The sequence below is a fragment of a genome, unplaced genomic scaffold (genome assembly GCF_019419815.1).
Source record: "Pyrus x bretschneideri cultivar Hongxiangsu unplaced genomic scaffold, Pyrus_bretschneideri_v1 Contig100, whole genome shotgun sequence".
Taxonomy (NCBI): domain Eukaryota; kingdom Viridiplantae; phylum Streptophyta; class Magnoliopsida; order Rosales; family Rosaceae; genus Pyrus; species Pyrus x bretschneideri.
The window spans coordinates 684,940-695,351 of NW_025999392.1; the positions used below are offsets into that span (position 1 = coordinate 684,940).

The window sequence follows — 10,412 nt, forward strand, 5'->3', positions numbered from 1 at the left end:
GTTAATTGACAATAGTTCTCAAACAATATACATTTCAGAGAAGAAGAGCCAATTCTACATTATAGGTTTCCTCTGTCTGTGTCCATTTACATTAGCCTTTTATTTTACAACAGAAGTTTAGATTTGAATTTATGTGGTGGCAGTTGGGTGCAACATTTCATTATTTTGAATCATATTATATAGTTGTCCTGTATTCAGGTTATCCTTAATCCAACACAACACCATGTTATACTTGTAATCTTTGTCAAAGCAACAATCTTCACTATAACTTTCATAATTGTTATTAGTTCGTGATGATTAAACTTACATTGATTATATGATTGTAGATATCAATGACAGCTTTCTCTGTTATCCCTCTTATTGTGTATGTCTTCCCACTGCTCGTTTGTCCAATGCATATCGGCTTTGTCCAGCCTGAAAACAGAAACAATAAGCATTGTTCTAATCCAACGAAACTATAGAATTACCATATTACATTATAATACCTGGGATAAGGCGAGGGATGTTTTTGCAAATAATTGGTTCTCTGAAAACAGTACCTGTAGAAAAAGCAATCATTGTAATTTGAAAAGAATATTGTTCAAAAGATGAAAACGTATAGTTGACAGTTCACTAACCATTCAAAATATTCCTAATGGTCCCATTGGGACTCCTCCACATACTCTTCAAGTTAAACTCCATACAAGCTTCATCTGTCAATTATAACAACAATATCATGAATTTTGTCAATCTCTCGGTGATGACTGAAAATATTAATACAGGATCTAAAGTTAGAAAACAAATGCATGTATAATTGTTCAGTAGTGTATACCTGGAGTAATAGTTGCACACTTGATCGCTACATTGTACCTAAAATACCAAGTGTTAGAGATGCGAAATGAAATAGCAAAATAAAAATTTCAAGCAAAAAGATACTCTAATCACTCCTTCATACCTGGAGTAATAGTTGTTGCAGTGCCAAAGAAAATAAATCAATTGTTAAAAAGCGAGATGAGGATCGAAAAAGAAAGGACATGAGTCTAAGGATAAGCCACAACCATTGATGCCCATCAAAGAAGACAAGGCGACATTTTTCACTCCTTCCTCGTATCCTGCTTCTGTTAAGGAAGTAGGAAATTAGAAAAATTATCATATTAAATTGAGATGACACATCAGCCCATTTCTAGTCATGCCCAGTAAACAATAGTTAGCAAATTAGCAAAAAAAATTAATGCTCCACATAATCAATTAGGAACGAATTGAAGATTCGCAATCTTAAAGATAGCCTTTAAATAAAAGTCCTCATTCTGCAAAACCTTTCTGTGAAAAAAATCAACATAATCTGCCTAACTATATAAATTTTCTTCCTAAACAACATGTATGTGAGGTGCGTAGGATACAAAAGACAAGTTACCTTCTGAAGACCCAGGAAATTGCCGAATGAAACTTTTCAAATATGGACCTCTGACTTTATCTATAAGCATAGCTCATAAATATATGTTTTTTACAATCTCTGTATCAAACAGAAAATCGAAGAAGACAAGGCGACATCTTTCACTCCTTGCTCGTATATTGCTTCTATCAAGGAAGTAGGACCGAAAACTTTATTTGCAAACAGAAGAAACCAATGAACCAATTACTTAATGTGTTATCACAGCTAAGAAAACTACAAAGCATATAATTTCTATATAAAGAAGAAGAATTTGAGGGGAGCAGATTCTTCCCGTGCCTTTTTTAATTTGACTTTGCCTCTCCTTAACCTCCTGGTTTTTCCTTTACAATTAGATATTAATTCTCATCCGAACTACAATAATAACTCTCGCTATTCTCACTACTATCATTTTCGGATTTCCATTCGTCATCATCTTCGTTTGCCTCTTCCGGTGCATTGTATCGCGGCAGATCACCAAGGTCCATTGATATTTCAACTTCGGGAACTCCAGCTACTTCAAATGGTTCTTGGACAACATTAGTATCCCGGAGTGTTTCTTCACCAAATTCTATCAAAGATGAAAACTGTTGGTCAGCGACGTTGTCGTCGTTGTCATCATGATCTAGTTCTGGAATATCATATAGCCCTATTTGATCAATCTTTTGAACAACTTTCCAACCATTGCCAGCATTAGGGTCGTCTAGATAGAATATTTGTTTCGCCATAGTTGCCACAATGTATGGGTCTTCATCGTACCAACATATGGTAGTGTTTACTGATAGTAAACCATGGTCTCGCTTAACACTCGTTCGGTTATGTGGGTTTGTATCAAACCAAACACACTTAAACAGTATCACTTAACACCTGTCTTTGTAAAGCAATTGTACTACACTAGTTAGTTTGCCATAAAAATCAATGTCTTCACTATCGCCAGTGATGTGAGAATTATACGCACACAAATTAAAACCCTCTTGTGACAATTGTAGTATAAGTATAAGTAGGGATCGTTCTTAACCGGAGATTAGGAGGGATTGCAAAATCACTTGGAAACTGACTCAAAAACGTAAAATAAAGTTTAAAACACTGAACTAGACTCAAAGAATGCAAAACTAAACACTTAAAACACTAAAACAAACCAAAAGACTCAAACAGCACCCAAAACACTCAAAACAGCCTTAAAAACACTTTCTGGGCAGTTTTGAGCACTTTGACTACTTTGGACGAAATTGGGTAATAAAATGAATCAAAACACTTAAAAACACAACTAAGACACTTTCTAACTAAGTTGGACACTAAAGCAAAGGGGGATTGAGTTTTTGACGAAATTAAATAAAATGCACAGAATGTAATTCAAACAGATTGTAAAGATGAATTTGATGAAAATATGGATGAAATGCTAGCTAGAGGGTTCTTCTCCACACATGTCACACTTGCACACAAAACGATTTCTAATTGCTTTTCAATAAACCATGAATTCTCAACGCCCCAGATTAACCGTGAATTGCACTAATTAACCCTCAGATTTTCCTAACGTTATTGAATTGGATATTTGCATACGACAACCCAAAACATTCCCCACAAGTCCCCTACATGATTGCATAATAGAGATACAAGCAAGAATCATTAAGTTCTATGAAAACCATAAGCGTTGACGAAGCACTTGTTACTATGATTGCATGAAACTTATGCCAAGAATTTACTTAACGCGATTGAGATCATCAACCTTTACTACTTGTGAATATAATTCCATAACGATTAGGTGAAATTTCCTTATATCCTAGCATCCAATTTATGCATGATAATTAAGCGTGCACTCTCAACCAACACACACAAATCAATGCAATTCACATAGATAAGTAAATTGTATTCACAACTTATGAAACGCAATTGGAAGTAATCAAATCATATTGCAAGCATAAACATGTATTTCAAATCCCCCCTAGCCAAGGGGGGGTTTAGTTCCTCATACGCACAAAACAAAGAGAATTGAAATTAAACATTGAAATCAAGGAAAAGAAACACCTAAAAATTCCAACAACTCAAACTTGAATTGTATGAACGTTTAGGCCCTTCTCCTCCTCTTTGTTGCGGCACAAGGTCTAAGGATAGGTTTTGGGGGTTATGGATGGTGTAGAATGATGTGTTTAGGATAGGGATGGATGTAGGGGACTTCAAGGCTTATTTTTGGGCAGAAAATATGAAGAATGGTGAAGTATGGATGTGTTATAGAGAGGGGATGAATTTCTGGCGTGAATGGTGAATGAATCCATGGTTTGTGGCTGCAATGGAGGTTTATTTATAGGTGGATGAATGATTAAAGAGGGAATATGACAGCTAGGGAGAGAATGTGGCTGCCATCATGAAAAGTGCATGGATGTGGCTGAATAATCACATGGGAAAACATGTGGCTGAATGGATTAAAGAAGGAATGATGATGGGAAAGCATGTGGGTGATAGCTAGGTTGGTTGGTGGCTGCAATGGAGGTGTGGAATGATGATGGGAGAGCATGTGGGTGAATTATAAAATGGGAAAGCATGTGAGTGACAGCTAGGGTGATTGGTGGCTGCAATAATTTCGTCCATCATCTTGGCTCCAAGCATATGATATCCATTCCAAGCTCTAATTTGCTCCAAAATGCTCCAAAATGCATCCTTTTGCATACTTTGCCCTTAAATCCTGAAAATACATAAAACTAGCTTAAAAGACTACTTTACTAAGGAAAAACACTTTAAATGCACAAGACAAGCTAAACTAAGGTGCATAAATATGCTCCTATCAGCCAGCACCCGGGACGTGGACACCACTATTTTGAGTAGACAACTTGTCATCACGTGCTCCTAAGAACTTGATCCCATTAACATGATAACCTGAGAACAATTCAACGTGAAGCGGTCCTCTCGCCAAGTTATATAATTCTTCATCGTAAGAGGGTGAATTCAATTCCTTCAATTTGTTCATCTAATATAACATATACAAAAAGTTAACCTATTAGTGTAACCAAATTCAAAGATGGGCATGAACAATTTAGAAAATATGCTCAATTCAAAACACATACAACTTACATGTTCGTGAAACCATGAAGGAAATAATTCACAGTGCTTCTTGGCATATAAATGTGAAGGCTGTTCTCGCTTCATCAACTGTTCATGCTGTTGAAGGTATGGCAAAACCTCGTCACAATTGTTGAGTATGAACCAATGTGCTACCTCCATGTCATTTTTAGTAAACGATTCGCCTTTTACAGAATTGCCGAATGGTCGCGCAATTTGGGCAAAAACAGATAGTTTCTCTTTTCTGACACCACCGTCATTATTGCGTTGAGAACGATTGAAGGCTGTCTCAACATCTTGAAGATACATTGCACAAAAAGTAAGTGACTCATATGCGACCCATGCTTCCACAAGTGATCCTTCGGGCTTTGCCTTATTTCGGACACACTTTTTCAACTCACCAAGATATCTGCACAAATAAAAGGGTAGATACAAATTATTCAAAGTGTTCATTGATCGTGAATCTGTTATATATATATATATATCTATATATATAGACGCTTAATTAAGTACCTTTCTATTGGATACATCCATCGACAATTGATCGGTCTGGCAAGCAATGCCTCATCTGGCAAGTGAATCATCACGTGAATCACACTTGTAAAGAAAGCTAGAGGAAATATCTGTTCGAACTTGCATAAGACGTTCACAATGTCGTCCTGCAATTGTTTAATATCCGACTTCCGCAAACACCTTGCAATTAACTATGAAAAAAATCTCGACAACAACACTATTGGTTTCATCACATCAAGAGGTAATAAGTGTCGAATACCAACCGGTAGAAGGCGTTGGAGTATCACATGACAGTCATGACTCTTCATGTTTAAAAATTTACACCCACTTACGTTCACGCAACGTGAGATATTGGAAGCATACCTATTTGGAAACTTTACAGAAGAAATAAAGTTGAAAAACTCTTTCTTCCCATTCGGCTTAACTGTAAAAAAAGGATGGCCTTTCTTCAATGTACCACCAACTTTCTTCATCCACAAGGATGACCTAATGCCCATTCGTTCCAAATCAAGGCGAGCTTGGACCGTGTCCTTCGTTTTTCCTTCAATGTCTAGAATTGTCCTAACCAAAGTATCAAACACATTTTTCTCAATATGCATAACATCGAGGTTGTGTCTCAATTTTAACTTTGACCAGTACGAGAGCTCAAATAACATACTCTTATGCGTCCAGTTTAGATGTGTAGTTGGTCTGGGCTTACTGACCCTTTTGCCAAAATGACCAAATTCCAAATGGTTTAACTGATCTAAAATCTCATCTCCGGACCATTCTCTTGGTCTTGGCTGAGTCTCTTTTGTGCCGTGGAAGGCTTTATCATTCTAACGCCATTCGTTGTCCCAAGATGGCCATCTACGATGACCAAGATAACAAACTTTTCTCGCATGCCAAGACGATGTTACATTCTCCTTGCATATTGGACATGCCAAATAACCCTTAGTCATCCACCCTGAAACCATTGCATACGCGGGAAAATCGTTTACTGTCCACATCACTGCTGCTCGCATGGTGAACATCTGCCCAGTAGACTTATCATATGTACGAACACCGTTTTCCCATAAATCTTTTAGCTCATCAACCAATGGTCGCAAATAAACATCAATGGAATTTCTTGGATCTTCGGTAATTAATAGAGTCAACATCATGTATTCTTTTTTCATGCACTTCCAAGGTGGCAAATTATAAGGAAACACAACGACCGGCCAAGTGCTGTGGATTTGGTTTAGAACCTCGAACGGATTAAATCCGTTGGTGGCAAGTCCCAATCTTATGTTTCGCGGGTCAACTGCAAAATCAGGGTACATCCGATCGAATTCTTTCCATGCCTCTCCATCTGCAGGATGCCTCATCACATCGTCATTTACCTTTTCTTTATGCCATCTCATATCGGTTGCAGTATGCATCGACATGTACAATCGCTGCAACCTAGGCTTTAATGGAAGATAACGCATTACTTATTGTGGAATCTTGGTCTTTCTATTCTGTGATGTCATTTTAAACCTCGGCTCATTGCATACAGGGCATTTATCCAATTGTATGTTCTCCTTATAGAACAATATACAATTATTTACACATGCGTGAATTTTTTCATACCCCAATCCAAGACCCTTCAACAGTTTTTGGGCACTTTTATGATCTTTAGGTAAACAATTGTCCTTTGGAAGCATCCTCTTGATAACTCCCAAAAAGTAATCAAAACACTTGTTTGACAAACGAAACTTGATCTTGCCATGCATCAACTCCACAATTGCCGTGAGCACCGAAAAGTTCTCGCAACCTGGATATAATTCTTGCTTGGCATTTTTCAATAGTTTTTCATAGTTTTTGAATGCCTCACTGTCCATGGTTGGATGGCTTCCTCATTGGTGGTGGTCGAGGCGTATGGATAAACGTCATTTAGAATATCCATAACTTGTTCATTAGGATCCACATTAGATTCAACAGTCTCCACTCGTGTCATGTATGAAGACGAAGCTTGGTCTAATCATTCTCCATGATGATACCAAGTAGTATAGGTCTCCATCATCCCATTTCTTATTAAATGAAATCGAACATTTTCGAATGTCTCCCTCATTAAGTTGTTACACCTCCTACACGGACATTGGATATGAGTTGAACCTATGTTGTGTCTAGTTGCGAAATCAACGAACTCTTCTATTCCATCCAAGTACTCAACAACACATCTATTATGATTCTGTATCCACTGTTTGTCCATTTTGTTTGCAATCCTAATAAAAGAACAAGAATTACAACAACTTCAACTATTGTCTTGTCACCTTATTCCTTCGGTAAGGGCCCTATCCCATTCAGGAATGCACAATTATGTGCCGTAATTTATGATTCCAATGGATGAAATTTCGACGCGTGCAAATTTCGGCAGCATTTCCTTACAATTCTTCAAGTGAACGTCATAGATACATAATATCTACCGTGTACTCGAAGAACATCAGAAAATGTTACCAAAATTTCCACTATCGAAACCTAATCCATGAACCGCAACCTACAACACATAACTATGCATTCCTAAACTGTCCAAAAAATGGGACAATTCAAGAATTAATTGGACCACAGTCATGCTTTCGCATCCATGCACGAAATCCAACTAATTCTCAAACGGGAAACTAAGTTTGTCTTGAAAAAAATATACAAAGTTAAGTAGTATTAACTTCGTACAACACAAAACAATTTTGTACGTGATGTACAAAAATTAATAAAGTTTATTTTAACAAAGAAAATACCTTCAATTTAGTTCTTCAATGATATTCGTATACAAAAATCCTGTACAAAACAAATTTAATTATTTTAGTTTGAATTCTCAATTCAAAGTTACATATACAAAATCAAATCACTTATTGAATAGGGATAGATCGAGGAAGGGAGAGGAAACGGAGAAGAAGAGAGATGAAGGGGGACAATGCAAAATTACAATTATTAGATGCTAATTGAAGTATTTGTATGCGGGTGCCCGCGCACATGTGGGGTTCAGCTGAAGGGGGTATGGACTGTGTTGTATGTTCATGGTGAGTAGGCTAGATAGCAAAGCATATAACTCCTTCTTTTTGACTGCCAAGAAGATAAGCTGAATATTGTGTAGGATAAAATGGTTATTTGGTTGGAATTTGTATACTTAAATTACAGTTCTCGTATGTCAATTGAAATGTTTCTACAAATGTTATCTGATTTTTTAGACGGTATAGTTGTTTTGACCAGATAGAACTCAAGTAAAAAATCAGGGATTGGTTAATACAAGCTGAAATCATAAGTATATCGACCAAAAGTTGGTCTATTTCTTGAGTGATGGTTATAATACATATTTTGCGAAATTTCATGTGTTAATATATGCTTTATGTATCATTTTCCCGTGTTAATATATGCTTTGTGTATCATTTTCCCATGTTGATTTTCGCGTTATCAGTGCTTCCCAAAATTGCTTCATATGACAATTTACTTGTACTTGTTTCCTTAGGCCAGAGACAAGATATGCAGGGCAATTCATTATGGTTCTAAATTCTTGAGTAATGGAGAACCTGGAACAACCCAAAACGTGGACAAATCCACTAGAATGCAGGGCAATACATTATACCCTTTAAAATTGAAATTGCCTACTTCAATGAATTGACATCCTTTAAACTTGGTAAGCAAACATTTGATGAACATGAAATCAAATTAAACACCTAAAAATTATAAACACAGCATCAAAATTCAAAATTTGGTGGAGGAATAAAACAACTCTTCAGATGAACATGCTAAGGTGATGCTTTTTCATCGATTAGTTATTTAACAGTACAAGATTTTCCATCCTCTCACTTGAAAATTTCAGTACCTGATTGAAGATCCAACATTTGTGCCAAGACAAAGGAAATATTGATGCCAGCTACAGCAAAGGGATATTCCCACTCAGCTCTAGTTCCATCTTGCTTGTGCAACAATCTCTGGAATGATTCCCGCAAGAGGATGAAATCAGAAACTTATTAACCCCTTCTTGACTCCTACAGAAACATAGAACAAAGTAAATACTTAATTACAATAATACTTTGAGAAGAAAATAATACTTTCACACCCATACCCATTAAAGCAGTGAAAGGAAATGTTTGTATGCATTCGCACATGGATGAAATCCAAACAAAATTAACACTAGTGCCTCTGTAATGTATGCAATAAGCTAGCTACAAGGTTTGAAACAGGTCTAAAAGTCGTCCACTTTGCGCGACGAATGTGACGTCACGCAAAATAGTTTTGCGCGACGAATAAGACATTCGTCACGCAAAGGTAGTTTAAGCGACGCAATTGTGCGTCCCGCAAGATTTTGGCGCGAAACCAAGGATGATTACTGCTTTTTTCCCAACATTACGTGACGAAGGTCTATGTACGTTGCGTAAAACTTTGCGCGACGATGCATAACATAGTGCAAAACAGTTTTGCGCAACGGAGGTGTTCCTTCGTCGCACAAAAATGTTTTTGCGTGACGCACGCACACATCCGTCGCGTAAAACAGTTTTGCGCGACGTTATGCTTCGTCACGCAAAGTTCTGTCACGCAAAGAAATTTTGCGTGACGCTTTGTTGCCTCCGTCACGCAAACAAACTTTGCGCGACAAAATTTGCTTCGTCGGGCAAGTTTCCGTCACGCAAAACATATTTTGTACTAGTGATGGTATTAATCAAAGAAGATGCTCCTTAGTCTTTCCAAGGAATCTCTCCCATGTCCCAATTTTCTTATGATTTTGTTGACTCTAAAAAAACTCCCAAACATACGTGGAACGCATGATGAGTAACTAAGAGTTAATTACACACTTTTTGTGGTTGATGTGGGCTTGCCAACTTGCCACCGAGGTGAGTTGGATGAGTAAGATGATGATGGTGGTGGTGGTGTCGAACCGCAATGCTAACTTCTATAACTATGGTCGGGGAAGGAAGACTCTCAGCTTAGGATTCTACTAACCTAAAGATAGGGTTACTATCTTACTGCAAAGTTCAATACGTAATTCGAATTTCATTCTAAAACTCAATATGCTGGCGAGATTTATTTTGACATTTAATTAACAAAGAAAATTTGGGACAAGAAGTGATCAAGTGTAATCTTCGAGGAAACTTAATATAAACGACTAGTTTAATCCCCTATCAAATTGTGGAAATCGTTTTCATTTGCAACTAGCGCTTTAAAAACAATGTTCACTCCATGATTATTTCGCAATAACACTTACAGACTAATTTATGCGAATCAAATACATCTTGCATCTTAGTTTATGAAAAAAGAAAATTTTCTCAATCTATACAACTAGTCTTTTTTTTTTTTTTGTCAACTATCTATAAAATAGTTTTTTGTCAACTATGTCCCAATTTCCTTATGATTTTGTTGACCCTAAAAACTACCAAGCCTACGTGGTGAGCAGACCAAGTAACTAAAAGCTAATTACGTCCTTCTTGTGGTTGATGCAGGC

General features: G+C 36.9%; 1 long non-coding RNA gene across 1 annotated transcript; it reads right to left on the minus strand.

The window, feature by feature from the left end:
* Positions 1 to 384: 384 nt before the first annotated feature.
* LOC103940301 lies at positions 385 to 695 on the minus strand. Its single transcript, XR_666286.3, has 3 exons — positions 618 to 695; positions 486 to 539; positions 385 to 414 (listed from the first exon to the last, which is right to left on the minus strand). It is a non-coding gene; the product is annotated as an uncharacterized LOC103940301 (long non-coding RNA).
* Between the last annotated feature and the right edge of the window lie 9,717 nt (positions 696 to 10,412).